This window comes from Chiloscyllium plagiosum, chromosome 20 (assembly GCF_004010195.1).
Source record: "Chiloscyllium plagiosum isolate BGI_BamShark_2017 chromosome 20, ASM401019v2, whole genome shotgun sequence".
NCBI lineage: Eukaryota > Metazoa > Chordata > Chondrichthyes > Orectolobiformes > Hemiscylliidae > Chiloscyllium > Chiloscyllium plagiosum.
This window is the reverse complement of record NC_057729.1, coordinates 11,571,445-11,587,825: the sequence shown is the minus strand read 5'-3', so window position 1 is coordinate 11,587,825 and position 16,381 is coordinate 11,571,445.

The following is a 16,381-nucleotide window of genomic DNA, read 5'->3' as shown; positions in this document are numbered from 1 at the left end:
AGTTGTCTTGATTTCAAAATTCAGTCTATAACTCGATGCGTTGTGTTTCCATGTAATGGTGATCTTTGGCACTTATTGCATTAAAATATTATCAATGTGCAAGGATAAACTAAACAGAACTTCCTATTTCCTACATTTTCAAACTATGTGTTTTAACTTACCAAAAGAAAATAAGCTCCAAACAAAGGCAAAAAAAAAACCTCTTTAACTGAATTCATAAACAAATATGACTCAAAGCTGCCAGTTACATTCCCATCCCTGTAACCAACATGCCTACCTTGCCCCTGCTGCAACAAAGCCATATGTCAGCTAACTAGCTCCCCAGGAAAGAATAGGAAGATGGAACCATCTCACACTTCATGTTAGAAGCCAACCTTCAATTTCTTGTTATCAGCCAAACTGTAAATTGGTTGAACTAATGAGTCTCAAGGGAAATAAGCCCTTAAGCAATAGATTAGAATGCATTCTACAAAACTGGTCAGCACTGAGATTATTGTTTTGCGGTCAGAATAGCAATTGTTAAGTAAACTTGAGCCAGAGAAAAACAAATGGTGAATCATGAACGTAATGTACCTGTAATGCAGACGAGTAGCTTGATACTAAAATACACAAGGAGAGAAAGAAGAGAAGATTGAGAGAAGCAAAATAATGCCATTTGTCACTTTGTTCAGATCAGCAAAGCTGGAAGACATCCTCCGTGCTGGATGATAAGTGGAGCCTCCCAGCCTTGGGTAAGTGACAGAATGCTACTGAAGCAAGAAAGTTCGTGGTTTCAAAATCTAGTTTGTGAAGGGCAACACAGCAATTTTATGTGCCTGAAGGTTTTACAGTAAAGATATGGAATGATTTAGACTTAAATTTAATCCAACTGACTACTAGATTGTTTTTGGCACCATGTGGGAAATGTACCGTTCAGTATTTCCAAGATAAATGATATCATTTTGCAGTTATTAAATTCTTTAGTGCAGTTTCTGATGCATGTCCCTGGCTTTATAATGACACATTGATAAATAAAAGATGGAGGGAGGTGAGGCCATTAGATTTTGACTGCTATCTGACAGTAAAGGAGGGTGGGAATTTACAGGCAGTAACAAAGCTACTCCTCAGGCCACAGCCATAACATTTTCATCGTTTAGATGATCTCGTCCAAGAAACATTCCTGTAGTAACATGATCACTAGGTTGAGGTGTTAAAATTGGGATTCTGACTGGATAAAGATATGGGATATAAATCTGCTTGGTTTTAAGGTTCAAATAAATTAGCAACAAGCATTAAACCAATAAAGTTTTATTAACATTACTTTTATTTCGCTTTATGCAAGGGAACATAACTCTCTGACATTGGGAAAAATGGAGCAGGAAGGCTTTGATTCGAATCTTTTACAGAATATTTTTGTCACCAGGCTGGTTCACTTATCAAAAGCCAAACACATCTTGTTGTGAAACTTGCAAGAGTTCAGAAATATTTGCAAGGATGTTATCAGCGTTGAAGGGTTTGAGCTACAGGAAGAGGCTGAATAGGCTGGAGCTCTTTTCAATGGAGGGCTGGGGCTCAGGGGTGACCTTATAGAGGTTTATAAAATCATGAGGGGCATGGATAGGATAAATAGACAAGGTATTTTCCCTGGCGTTAGGTGTGCAAAAATAAAGAGCATAGATTTAAGATGAAAGGGAAAAGATTTTAAAAGGACTTAATGGGCAACATTTTCAAGCAGAGGATGGTCCGTGTATGGAATCAGCAGCTGGAGGAAATGATGCAGGCTGATGCAATGACAACATTTAAAAGGCATCTGGATGGGTATATGGATAAGAAGCGTTTACACTGATTTGGGCCAAATGTTGGCAAAGGGGACGAGGTTAATTTAGGATATCTGGTCAGGATGGATGAGTCAGACCGACGAGTTAGCTTCCATGTTGTATAACTCTATGACTGCCTAAATACCCTCCACAGTAGGAAAGAACAAGCATTGAGTTTGGAGAATGCGGTATGCCTCATCTCTTTATTTTATGCATCAGAAATCTTACTCAGTTACAAATCAGTGCTAATCCAATCATTTTTGATATTTGTGATGAACCTATCTCTCAAACTGCTTGCTGGGACAGATGGGAATGAATCCTGTCTTTCTCGGTTGCATCACCACAACTCAAACAGAACAAAAGAAATCCTGAGGGCTGGAAATTGAGCTGGCAGGATGTGGGGGCCACCTGCACGTGGCCTTTCGGATCAGGGCAGCATCTAAAGTGTATGCACCAACCTCACCCGATTGATTGTGGTGCAAGCTGGTGCATCTCCAGTGTCAATCAGTGCTTCTCCAAACTGTTATCTAGACCTGCACACAGCAGGACAACCAAACAGTGCTGCTCACTGATTACATCCACCATCATCACCTTGTTGTCTTCCCCGTATTGTGACCAGAGTGAGCTTGACTTGCTTTGACACTCTTCTGACACACTGCAGGACCCACCCCGGTATTTTAACCGGTCCTATCACTGCAACTATTCCCTCAGGGATCAAATAAAATAGTGCAAATTCTCAGCTGAGCTGCTGAAATCCATGACATGGATTGCCTGCTGAGAAATTCCCAGATTATGTGACCCATACCCCTGGATTGCCTGTGACCCATCATCCAGATTGACCTAGCAGGATAATACTGACTGATAGTGGTCCTTTTGCAACAGCCAGTACCCCAGTGGGCTGTCAAACAAGGCCCAGATGGCTTTCATAATGAAAACAGGTATTGATGGAGAAACTCAGCATGTCTGGCCTCATCAACGGAGAGAGAACAGTGTTAACATTTTGAATCTCATGTGATTCTTCTTTAGAACTGCTGACAGAATTCTTTTGACTTCCAGGAGAGATGATGGCCCAATCTCCAAACTGCAGATTTCCAGAATTGCACTCAGCAGACTTCAGCCAATCCTGTGAGATGAGAAATGGCGAGGCCACTGTACTGACTCTGGTTCTTCCCCCTGTCTGACTGGGATCTGCCCCCACCCCATTACACATTCCTTCCCATTGACTTTCCCATATCAAGCACTCTCTCTAAGTGCAGGGACCCATCCAACACCTCTGGTACTTCCACAGCACTGTGGCATATGGTGACACATAAGCGTGTTCTTTGGAGTTTTACATGTTCATTTCACGATTTCCGAGACCCTTCAGTTTCCTTACTCTTCATGATGCTAAGCCAGTATTTGAAAGCTAGAAGCTGCCTACTGTCCAATTATGTTAAAGCAATAACTAAAATTCAGAGATAGCCTGTTTGCCCATGTTCACAAGTGCTCTGTCAAAGCCAGCAGATAATTGAAGACTGGAAATACCCTGAAGGATTTGCATCAGGACCTCTCAGAAATCCCAACACATTGACTACACAGTAATTACCCAGAAAGTTTAAATTTCTGATGGAAAATTATCCAGCATTCAGAAACCTCCGAGAAAAATCACCAACTCTGTTAGAGTCAGAACCTTTGGAAGGTTTTAACCTACTTAATACTTAGTCAGGAAAAGATGATGGATCAAAAACTGCCTAAATCCTGGAAAATTATGAAAATGATCTTCAATTCCTCACACTGACCAAGGCATGCAGACCCCTCACCACAGACACTGAAACCCAGGCTACAGACAGCCTACTCCCTCTCCCACTTATTGTCTCTTCATCAAATTAGCAATGGGACCTTAAAAGATTTTACTTCTTGGAATACAGCAACTACTGCTGTAAAAAAGAGATGAAGGTGCTGAATGGAATTCTCAGTTTCTGTCCAAGAATAGAAGCATCCAGAACAGACCAGATTCAGACATCAGACGAAAAAAATCATCGGCAAATAAGATAGATACACAATTTTTTGGAGGATTACTGTTGGCCAGAGTTGATCTGATGGTAGTTGAAAAATCTGGACCATAATCTAATCTAGAACAGTCATCATTATATTTTACATTGTTATGTATACAGATTTCTATGCTATCCTCAGGCAAGAAGCATAAGCGTGAAGGTACATTAATGAGTTGAAATGTACATGTTATGGTTCTGTGGTTCCTAACACAGCAAGTACTCCAACTTATTTGCAATATCAAGGGAGATCTGTTTGTATAACATACAGTATGTCAAGTAAAAACAAAATGGACTATCATTATCTTAATAGTTATATATGAAAATGAAGCTCTCAATTTATAATATATATTTCCGAACAGGACTCGTTTATGTATATTACCTCAGTCTACTCAATGGAAGACTAATGCTACGACCAAAAACCACATATTTAAATTTTTCGACATTAATGCCTTTTTAGCTACAGAGAGGGTGTAGGGGCAACTTTAGTGATCCGGAAAGCTGAAATTTGGACTTCTTGGAGGTCATAATGAATTTGATGCAGGGTCTTATGAACATTTTTTGAATCTGTTTGCAGGCATTCAGATTGAGAAGCTGACTGAGGGTTACACCTTCAGCATCGGAAAGCAGTCAGGAAGAGCGGAGGAGTAACGTGAGTGGAATATTGGTGGAGACGGGTCAGATAGTTCACTTGGATCAATGGTAATGTGAGATGGGGATGAGGATGTCCCATTGGATTTGGAATGTGTGTCAACTGACTTTGTGGAGAGAGGTCTGATCATTGTGATTCAGTCAAGGCAGAGTCAACAAACTTGTTTGATTAATTGTAGGGAGTTACTATTGACCCATATAGAAATCAAACAGTTATAAAAATGTTACAGAATGGAAGGAAGCCATTTAACCTAATATATTTGTGATGGAACTCTACAGGTATGGCCAGTTTGATTCATCCCCTTGAAACTTGTTCATCAACCATCTTTTCCCCATGGCCTTGCATGACTTTCTGTCTCAGATACTTCTGCCATTTTTTTTCTGAAGGGTGGAATTTGCCTATATTATGTGCTCAGACAATGGATCCCACATCCTAACCATACATCGTGTAAAAATAGGTTTTGCTCACTTTGTCATTTTCCCATTTTGCCAATTACATTAAATCCATAGGCTGTTGATTGTTTCACCAACAGGAACAGATTCCCACATTGAGTCTCCCCAGTGGTTTGATCATTCCTGTCTCTGATCAGTTTTCAGACTTCCTGTGGAATGGGACACCCAGGTGGCCAGCAATAAACCTGACTGATCTTTTCATGGCCTCAGTTCCACTTACCTACCTGCTCACCATGATCTTTAATTCCTTTACTGCTCAAAAATCTATCATTGCCTGAAAAACTTTCAATGAGGTCGACTTAACTATTTCACTGGGCAGGGAATTCCACCAATTCACAAACTTTTAGGTGAAGAAGTTCCTCTTCAACTCTGTCCTAAATCTGCTCCCCCTTATTTTGAGGCTATGTCCCTTAATTGTAGTTTCACCCACTGGTGGAAACAACCTCCCTGTTTCTATCTTATCTATTCTCTTGATAATTTTGTATGTTTCGTAAAGATCTTCCCTCAATCTTCTAAATTCCAATAAGTATAGTCTCAAACTACTCAATCTCTCCTCATAAGACAACCCTCTCAATTCAATCTAATGAACCTCCTCTGCACTCCCTCCATTGCCAGTACATTCATTCTCAAGCAGGAAGACCAAAACTGTACACAGTACTCCTGGTGTAGCGTCACCAGCACCCTATACGGCTGTAGCATAACCTCCCTATTTTGAAACTCTGTCCCTCTAGCAATGGAGGACAATATTCTATTTTCCTTCTTAATTACCTGCTGCACCTGTGGACCATCCTTTTGTGATCATACACAAGGACATCCAGGTTCTTCTGCATAGCAGCATGCCGCAATCTTTCACCATTTAAATAATAGTCAATTTTGCTGTTATTCCTACTAAAATGGATGACCTCACATTTACCAACACTGTACTCCATCTGCCAGACCCTTGCCCACTCACTTAACCTATTTATAAACCTTTTAGGATTCTCTGCACACTTTACTGTACACCTTCGTGTCATCCGTGAAGTTTGACACACTACACTTTGTCCCCAACTCTACATTGTCTATGTAAGTTATAAACAATTTTGGTCCCATCAAGGATCCCTGAGGCACAGCACCAGCCACTGACATCCAACCTGGAAAACACCCATATATCCCCACACTTTGTTTTCCGTTAGTTAACCAATCTTCTATCTGTGATTTGGAGATGACGGTGTTGGACTGGGGTGCACAAAGTTAAAAATCACACAACACCAGGTTATAGTCCAACAAGTTTAATTGGAAGTACTAGCTTTCGGAGTGCTGCTCCTCCATCAGGTGTTTGCAAGATTTTTAACCTCCTATCTGTGCTAATACATTACTCATAGCACCATGCATCTTTATCTTATGCAGCATTCTTTTGTGCACTACTTTGTCAAATTTCTTCTGGAAATCCAGATACACCACATCTGCCCTGTTGTCCACAGCACTCCTAATGCCCTCAAAGAATTCCAGTAAATTAGTTAAACATAACCTGCCTTTCGTGAACCTATGCTGTGTCTGCCCGATGGGACAATTTCTATCCAGATGTCTTGCTATTTCTTCCTTGATTATGAATTCAAGCGCTTTCCCCACTACAGATGTTAAACGAACAGGCCTATAGTCACCTGTCATTTGTCAACTTCCTTTTTAAGCAGTGGCATCACATTTGTTTTCTAATCTGTAGAAAGTCCAGTGAATTTTGGTAAATTCCCACAAGAGCATTTGCTATTTCCCCTGCCATCTCTTTTCGTACCCGAGGATGCATTCCATCAGGACCAGGAGACTTATCTAACTTTAGTCCCATTAGCTTGCAGAACATGACCTCTTTAGTGATAATGATAGTTTCTAGGTCCTCATCTGCCATAGCGTCCTTGTCATCAATTATTGGTGCAGTATTTGTGTCTTCCACTGTGACGACTGATACAAAACACTCGTTCAATGCGTCAGCCATTTCCCATCACAAAGCACAGATAAAATCTGCTACATTCAACTTCACTGAAATACATAAATGAGGAACTCACCTCAGAGAGCAGGTGCAGTGCTCATTCCCTAGTCTGCCTCCATTAAAAGCAAGAAGAGGATTGAATTTCCAATACTTAAATGATTAATGCCCAATTACCTTTTGTACAACTCTCCCTGGGTTGTTATTTTTTCCAGCATTAGGAAGGCAATATTTACTCAAGTTAGTTTAGGTTTAAGAAGTTCAGGTTTCGGTTTCAGATGCAAAATTTCCAAATTTCAGATTTTTGTTTATTTGTATACTGTAACATTTGTTAAAGTAACAACAGATGGATGGGCACTGCAGTGGATCTGTATGAATTACAGGATCAAATGAGCCCTGTAACTGCTGTGCTATATCATGGATGGAGTGGCATCAGTGTTGCATTATATCTTTAGGTAAATATGGAGCATACCTTTATGAAAGAGACTAATGATATCATTAGTGTGTGTGACCAGAGGATATAAAGGTAGCAGACTCCATCTTACCTGGGACCACTTGAAGCATAATATTAGCTCAGATATGGATGTGTCTGCTAATGTCATAATTGTATACATTAATGAACAGTAATAAATATTCTACTGGATTCATCAATACCACATTATTCGCACCAAAGTTTTCAATGCTATATGGGATAACATAAGTTTAGTAGCTCCCCTGTACCTGCGGGGGATATGTTCCAAGACCTAGCACGGAAGCCCAAAACTATGGATAGGAGCAAATCCATTCATTTAAATGGGAAATTTACCTCCCCTAGCAGCCCCAGTCCATGATTCTGGAATGTTCCATGTAAAATATTCAGGCTGCGGTAAACTGCAGGTAACTGAAACCGTGGAAACCAACTCCCCGGATATGGCGGTTGCCCTGTATTGTTGCACCAATTAAAGACACCTTGCTGGAAGCAAAACACAGCAATTAAGTTTCATTGATTAGTGCTTTTAACAAATATAATGATATTTGACACTTGGCACCACAACATGAATTTATTACAACCAAAGTTTTAAGCTGCTTTGTGATGTGTGTAATTTATTGTGCATTTATTTTTGTGAACAATCATTGTGATTATCACCTCCTGTCCACTCTTCAGCAAACCCCACCTAAGGCAGGATTCTAGGTGAGGGATTGTTAATAATGGATCTATAGCTAACTAACATACAAATTCACTGTGAAGAATCATGTGTCACAAAGGGGATAGAAGCGATTTGTAAACCAATAAGATTAGACAGAATGTTTGATTTACACATTCCTTAACATTACTGTCCATTGACCGCAACAAAGAGTAACTTTGGAACAGTATGAAACCAGCACTGTATTCAATCCCTTCAGTTTTACATTTGGCAGGTTAAGTTCAAATAAACTGCATTGCACCTTTCATGAAAGAGTTAATGTAGTCAGACTCAAATCAAAATTGTGCCTGTGCTGAACTAAAATTTTCTGTAAACCTTACAATAATGAAAACTCAAGTATTAGTTTTTGTATGAAAACTAATTTCAGGATGCAGGTTTTTCAATAATTATCACTTCAGATACTTACAGCTTTGCTGGTGTTCACAGCATTGTTAGCAATCCAAACGTAAAGCCACCAATTTCTTCCTTTAACATCACACATTCTGACACTGAGTCCTGAATTCATATTCAGAACTATTGCCAGTTCTAAATAAAAAATGAATTATCTCTAAATATCTGTACTCTAGTTTCTGTCCTGAAGTTTTACAATTTTTTGGAATCAAATATCAGTAAAATTGAAACCTATTTGCAGAGAGAGAAAAAGTCATGGAACATTTTAAATTATATCTTGTCTCCAGACATGTGCCAGAGACTGATTAGATTCGGTGCAGAGAGCAGAACAACATGATAATTGGAAAACATTTGATACTTGAATCAAAAGCATTTATAAGTTATGCTTGAATTAGGAATTGTTTACAAGTGTGTGAGATGTGCTTTTATATGTGAAACATCTGTGCTTCCATCAATAGCCTGCTTATCTCCTGAAAACTGAATTATAGAATTGCAACAAGCAGCCAAGTTGAATGCAAAACCACAAATTCCTGATTCTATATAATTTAGAGAACAAAGGTTTTATTAGATGCAATCTGTAGCATCTCAGAAGTTGGTAAACCCATTCTCCAGTGGTGAAACCAAGAAAACTGTCACCTAGACGATGGATTTTTCCGTAACTCATGTAAACAAATCATTTTGCAGAATAGGCACAAGCTATTTATTCGAATAGATGAATGTGGGTTTTGCATTTCAAGTGAATCCCTTCCATTTTACTCTATGTTTTTTTTCCTCTCATGTAACTATAGCTAAAACTGCAAATTATACATGAATGTATCTTCAGATCTTTTGCCATTAAACATAAATACCTCCAGTGACCTATGGTGATGGACAATACTGAACAGTAATAAAAATGAAAGCACCACAATACAATGGCAAAGAAAATTGCTTATAATTTGCATTATTTTATAGACAAGAATAGATAGCTTTCAATGGCTTTGAGAGAGTGATCCAATTTTAGTGGTTTAGATGATTACTGCAAAATGTCAGTGCTTTTCAGTGATATGAGACTCTTAATTGGATAAATATTTTGATTTGGCTGAAACATCTATAGTTCTTCATAAAATACACAGATACTCCATAAATTTAGCTGCCAATTGCTTACAGAAGATACTTCATTGACTGAGATCAATTATGTACACCATATCTCAGACAGCAGGACAGCTAATCTTTGTCTCTGAAACTAACAAAATCTATGGTAAAACTTCTTTAATATAGGAAAAATAACAGTAAACATCTCATTCGATGATTAAAACATTTTACAAATTGACAGTGTCAATGACATTTTGCTGTTTTACATGGTTTGCTACCTATACATTTCATCTGGTTGAATTGTGTTCCAAATTTGATGTGTCAGACACTTTTATTGATTTAGGATGACCTGTCATTTCTGTAAGCACACTTTGCGTTCTCTATGATCTTTATTTATCAATGTGTATTTATACAATAACATGACTTGGGTATCATTGAAAAATAAATTCTGGAATGTTAGGGTTCCATGATCTTGTATGTACAGCACACATTTCCCATATCTGATCACCAGTCAAGAGATTGGAGTAGACAATATCAACATACTTGTTTATTTTGTGTGAGTCGCATTATGAAACAGAATACATTTTTCCGGCAAAGGTGATGTTCACTCCAATTTCTATTGTGCCTTGTTACATCAAAATAATATGTTAAGCAAACATAGCCTATTGAGTCTCGTTTCACTTTATTAGTCAGTATTTGGTGGACTAAGTGCTGATGGTTCATTTAAAAGGATTTCTAATTCCCTGTCTGTTTCAAACTAAAGCTCCCTGCAGGTCATCTTCTCCAGAGAGGCAATTCTAACCTCTAACACTCCTCTCAAGTGATTTGTCTTTGGTTAGCCTAGATTTCTGTTGTAGGTTTTTTTCATTACAGATATCTTGGAAACGCTTTCTCTAAACTGCAATAATGTTCAAGAAACAGAATACAGTTAGCTGCTTATTCTGCTCCCAGTTTACTGAACTAATTAGCAATTTGAGATATATCAAACACATATCTGAAAGACAAGTTTCAAACATTTTTACAAGCTTGTGTGTGTAATTTGGGACATGACATATTATCAGTGTAGCTTGCAAAACAACATAACTTTAGACTTTGGTGTGGTTTCCTGTGACAAACATCACAACCACTACAATGCAGTCTGAGAGCTTCTCTGTGTATTTGCTCATGTAGCATATACCATGAAGATTATGAACTTGTTGAGGCAACTGTCTTTAAGTTTATTAACACTAATAACTATTTACATTGTTATAAGATCTCAGACTTATAGGTAGTCTGGGTTCTGTCCTTAATGCTAAGGCTACATTAATACAGGATGTGGCTGACTGCAATGACAATACAGTTCATTGCATTACCTCTATTGTACTCTGAATGCTGAAGGTGATCAAGGAAATTTCTACAGGAATGTCACATGTTATCTAACTGTCTTAAAGGTACATTATCTTTCTGAAGTCTATGGGATAACACAAAAGACTTTTCAAAACTCTGGCTATTGGTGCATTTCTTGCTTCATGCCTCAGTTTGTTGTGAACTAATTGATAAAGATTCTTTGTCATTATAAATCTACAACCCCACTATCACTGTATCCTTTGATTACATTATAATAGAAAGCAAACTGGATGGACAATCACCTTCTGATGTCCAGTAATTTATGAGTGTGATGTTGGGAGCTATCTCCTTGTAGGATAAATTTAACTCAATAACAACATTATAATATATATTGGCCTGAAATCCCTTGTAAGACACATTGGCAAAATTCTTAAGATATCACATGCTAATTAGGTAAGTGAATGTGAGTACTGCAGATGCTGGAGATTACAGTCCTGAGTGTGGTGCTGAAAAAGCACAACAGGTCAGGCAGCATCCAAGGAGTGGGAAAAATCTATTTTTCGGGCAAAAGCTTGCCCGAAACGTTGATTTTTCTGCTCCTTGGATGCTGCCTAATTAGGTACGACATTGTGAATAGGCTTCCAAGAGGGGTCATACTAAACTGGATGATTTGGGAAATATCAGTCAAATCCACATCCATTAAAGAGATGATGAAATTGCCAATGATCTGTGGATTGAAAGTAAATCCTAAATATGTCACTTCAGGAAACAGTATTCGACTGGTTATTATAAATAAACCATATTCCATCTTTAATTGTTACAGAATTTACCTGGTTAGATAATCATTCCTTTGTTACCAGCAGAGGAATATAGTGGGATAACTACCAGCAAAGTTAAGATATATATGAGCATACCTCTTTGCAAATTCACGTGTTAGTAAGAAAAATCTTAATATACTAAAACAAAATCTTGAAATAAACTGCACACAGCTTATCTGAAATTCCAGCTGCAATGGCAAACTTCAATAACTCTTAAATTTGAATATTTTGTCTCCACAAACAGCAATATTTAGAATAAATGTCATGTTACTTTTAGAATACATTGGCATTATTGTGTCCTATTGAATTGTTAAATCCATAATCAACTAACTTTATTTAAACCAAAATATTACCAGAAAATATAGACTCAGCCCATTCTTGCATGGTGAATGTAGGTTTGAGTCATTCTTGTTTCATTCTTGCTATTTCTATTAAACTAAAATGGAATTTGTCAATTTCATAAGCGGAAGGAAAAAAACATTATATGAAATAAGACGTTTTAATTGGGCAATTAGCAGTACAATACAGCAGTGCAGGGATGTTTATAATTAAACCAATTAAAAATCTGTACACTTAACTAAATAACCAAATTAGTTATTGCTCTAGTAAGTCCATTGTTTTCAACAATTAGTATTTTAATTATTCATGCTTTATAGACACTTGGGTATAAATGCTTCAGGAGATAATTCTGGTTTTACGTACCGCAAAATGTCTATTACAGTAATCGGGAGCCTATTTACACCAGCCAAAACATGCCAGACTGGGAATGGCACAAGGTCCTCCCCATCACAATACCACAAGTACAACTCAACTCCATTCCTCCTTTCTCTTTCCACTTATCCCATGTTAATGGGGGTCATCACAATGCTGGTAGATCACACCTTTGCATTAGCCATGTTCTGAAACAATTTAGCAGGTGCTGTTGTAGCCAGATGCCCTTCCTGCCATTAGACCTCCCCATTTTTCCAGGCTGGGGACTGACCAATCAGTGAGAACTAAACAGTGCAAAACCAAAAACATTTGGAAATGACCATACTGGTCATACTGGAGTTGTATTTTCAGGCATACAAGATGAGTGTCATGCAAGTCTAATTCCTCATGAAAGCATCCCTGCACCAATAGTTGGTGTTGACAATTGAGGATACCCTTAAGTCTGTGTTAACTCAGCATTCCCTATTATTATTTCCTGAGCAGCATGAGATCTCACCCAGCTACATCACATTACTAGCTATCCTTCTGTAATTGTAGATTAATCTCAATATGAAAACTGGGGAAAAGTCTTAAGATTCATTAAGGCCTTAACTCACGCACCACCCTACTCCATTATCAATATTGTGAACAAAGATGAAACACGGTTGTTCTCAGGAAGAATGATAAACTAACCTTCAAATGAAGATGGGCAAGCAGACAATAGTTGTTGACTCCTGAGTAGTTGTCCCATGGATTTTGGCCGAGAGGTTAAACATGGGATGGACATGGTTGACCACCAAAATAAGGAATACTAACAGGGACAGGAGGGGGCAACTGGCAAGGGGAATTACAGAATTCCTGCAGTGGTGAAACAGGCCATTCAGCCCATTGAGTCCATACCAGCCTTCTGAAGATCATCCCACCCAGACCAACCCTATCCCTGTAACCTTGCATTCCAATGGCCAACCCACCCAGCCTGTACACTCCCGGGCACACTTTGTGAGCAATTTAACAAGGCTAATCTCCACAACCTGCACATCTTTTGTTTGTGGGGGGGAAACCCATGCCGATATGGGGAGAATGTGTAAACTCCACACATACTGTCACCTGAGACTGAAATCGAACCCGGGTCGATGGTGCTGTGAGTAGTAGTGCCAACCACCATTCCGCCCCAGGGCAGTGATCCAGGGAGGTGAGCTGCACTATCTCCCTGAGGAAAGACCAGGAATCTTTACGACATTAACCCGAGGGAAAAAACAAAGATGATTGGTACTGAGAACATAACATTCCACCAGAGACAACCACAAGAGGATGTTGGAACACTGGGATCAGGGAATGCATTACCTGTACTTCTCCATGCTACAGTTTTGCACCAGGATTGGTAAAGTATTGTCATCTATCATAACCTTTTATTTTAACCTTTCTTTGCCTAATTAACTAATGTACCACATTTAAACTGCTGCTTCTCCATAAACTGTCGTAAAATTGCAATAACTCATTGACTATATTAGGTAACTGTGATCACAAAGCCCCTAAAATCAACACTGGGTTCTTCAGTTTCCAGTAAATGGAAGTGGGGCTTTGTCATTCAGAGCTTGGAGCACTGCTAACTGCATTACTCAAACTTCCCAAATACAAAATATTTATGTTGAGGTCAATCATAACAAGATCCAATCTCTTTGATTACGATTCAGGTTGTGAGCCCCATTTCTGCCCCAGCAGTGACTGATCCACCTGGATTCATTCTCGTACCAGTCAATGTATCAGCCAACTGCCTGGCAACTTAGAGGCTGAAGGCACATCTACTGGGCATTGCAGCATCAGTAGGAAGAGAATATGGGACTAGACACATTCAGTTTCTGATCCTTAAGTGCAACCCTACTCTGTACTTGGTTCACTGCAAAAATATGTTGGAAATATCCATGTTGTTTAATGTAGAGCTAGATGTGGATAATGGTTTTCAATTGATTTATTTTATTTCACCAATGTTAATTTATTCACTGCATAGACTAACCTCTGTAATTAAGAGATGATGTTTTCTTGCAATGCCAGATATTCCATTTATTGATGTTAGTGTGTTTTCTACAGTAACTCTCACAAATCAAGAATGAAAGTCCAATGTAATGTTCAAAACGTAAGCCATTAGCACATGTGCAAACGCAAGGCCAAAATCCATTGAATGTAATTTTCAAGAGACTGACTTCAGTATTTCAATGTATTATGCTATTCAAAATTCATGAATACAAAGAAATTAATATTCATCCATGTGTCACAATCACAATCCCTTCAAGCATCAAACTATATCTCAAAACCTGTAAATGCAGCTAAGCCAATCATTTTAATCCTATATTGGCAAATTATGAAGTCTTTAACCAGTCCATCTTCAACAGTACTAACCTGTTCCAATCTGCAAAAACTAAACACAACTTACTGGTGATTAAACTACAAACCTTCACAAACCTTGCGGTGATTAAACTATTAAACAATGCAATTAATAGAGAGAGTTTATATCCTGTTATAAATCCCTTCAGTATCCTCGCTCATGTATAAACTATGGGGTTGCACTCACAATGTCAGAATGATGTGCAGCAGAGATCAGTGTCAGGCCTTTAGCTGTTTACAATTTATATAAGTGACTAAGCTAAAGGGACAGAATAAATGGTTGTCAAAAAATTGTCAATAGCACAAAGTTAGCCTAGAAAATAAGTTGTGAAGAGGAGATAAGGTGTCTCAAAAAAATACATTGATGGTTAAATATGTGGACAAAGAGCTAGCAAATAAAGGGGAAAGAAATGAAATTGCCTATTTTGGCAGGAAGATTCAAACAGAAGTGTGTGTCTAAATGGCAAGAGATTTCAGAGCTCTGAGGTGAAGAGGGATTTGCCTGTCCTAGCGTGTGAATTTGTAAAAGTCAACATGCTGTTACAGCACGAATTTATTTAACAAAAAGAGGGTAAAGAACTTAACAATTTGGGAGGTTCTCCCTCAGCTGTATGAGGTAATGGTGAGCTCACACCTGGTATAACGTGCACAGTATGGATCACCTCATGTCAGAAAGGATGTGAATGTATTTGAAGCAGTTCATAGAATGTTTACCAGATTAATACCTGGAATTGATAGCTTGCCTTATTAGGAAGTGTTGGAAAGGCTAGGTTTATATTTGTCGGAGATTAGAACAGCAGGAGACAATGTGATTGCGGGATATACAATCCTGAGGGGTTCTGACAGGTTGGATGTGAAAAGAACGTTTCAAGTTATAGAAGAATCAAGAGCTAGTGGTTCCTGCTTCAAAATCAGATGTCACTCATTTAAAACAGAGACGAGATAAAATTCTTTTCTCATAGCATCTTGAGTCTTTGGAATTTTCTTCATAGAAAGGTTGTGGAAGCAGAGTCTTCAAATACTTTTAAGAGTCATAGAGTCATAGAGATGTACAGCATGGAAACAGACCCTTCAGTCCAACCCGTCCATGCTGACCAGATATCCCAACCCAATCTAGTCCCACCTGCCAGCACCCGGCCCATATCCCTCCAAACCCTTCCTATTCATATACCCATCCAAATGCCTCTTAAATATTGCAATTGTACCAGCCTCCACCACTTCCTCTGGCAGCTCATTCCATACAGGTACCACCATCTGTGTAAAAATGTTGCCCCTTAGGTCTCTTTTATATCTTTCCCCTCTCACCTAAACCTATGCCCTGTAGTTCTGGACTCCCCGACCCCAGGGAAAAGACTTTGCCGATTTACCCTATCCATGCCCCTCATAATTTTGTAAACCTCTAAAAGGTCACCCATCAGACTCCGACGCTCCAGGGAAAACAGCCCCAGCCTGTTCAGCCTCTCCCTGTAGCTCAAATCCTCCAACCCTGGAAACATCTTTGTAGATCTTTTCTGAACCCTTTCAAGTTTCACAACATCTTTCTGATAGGAAGGAGACCAGAATTGCATGCAATATTCCAACAGTGGCCTAACCAATATCCTGCACAGCCGCAACATGACCTCCCAACTCCTGT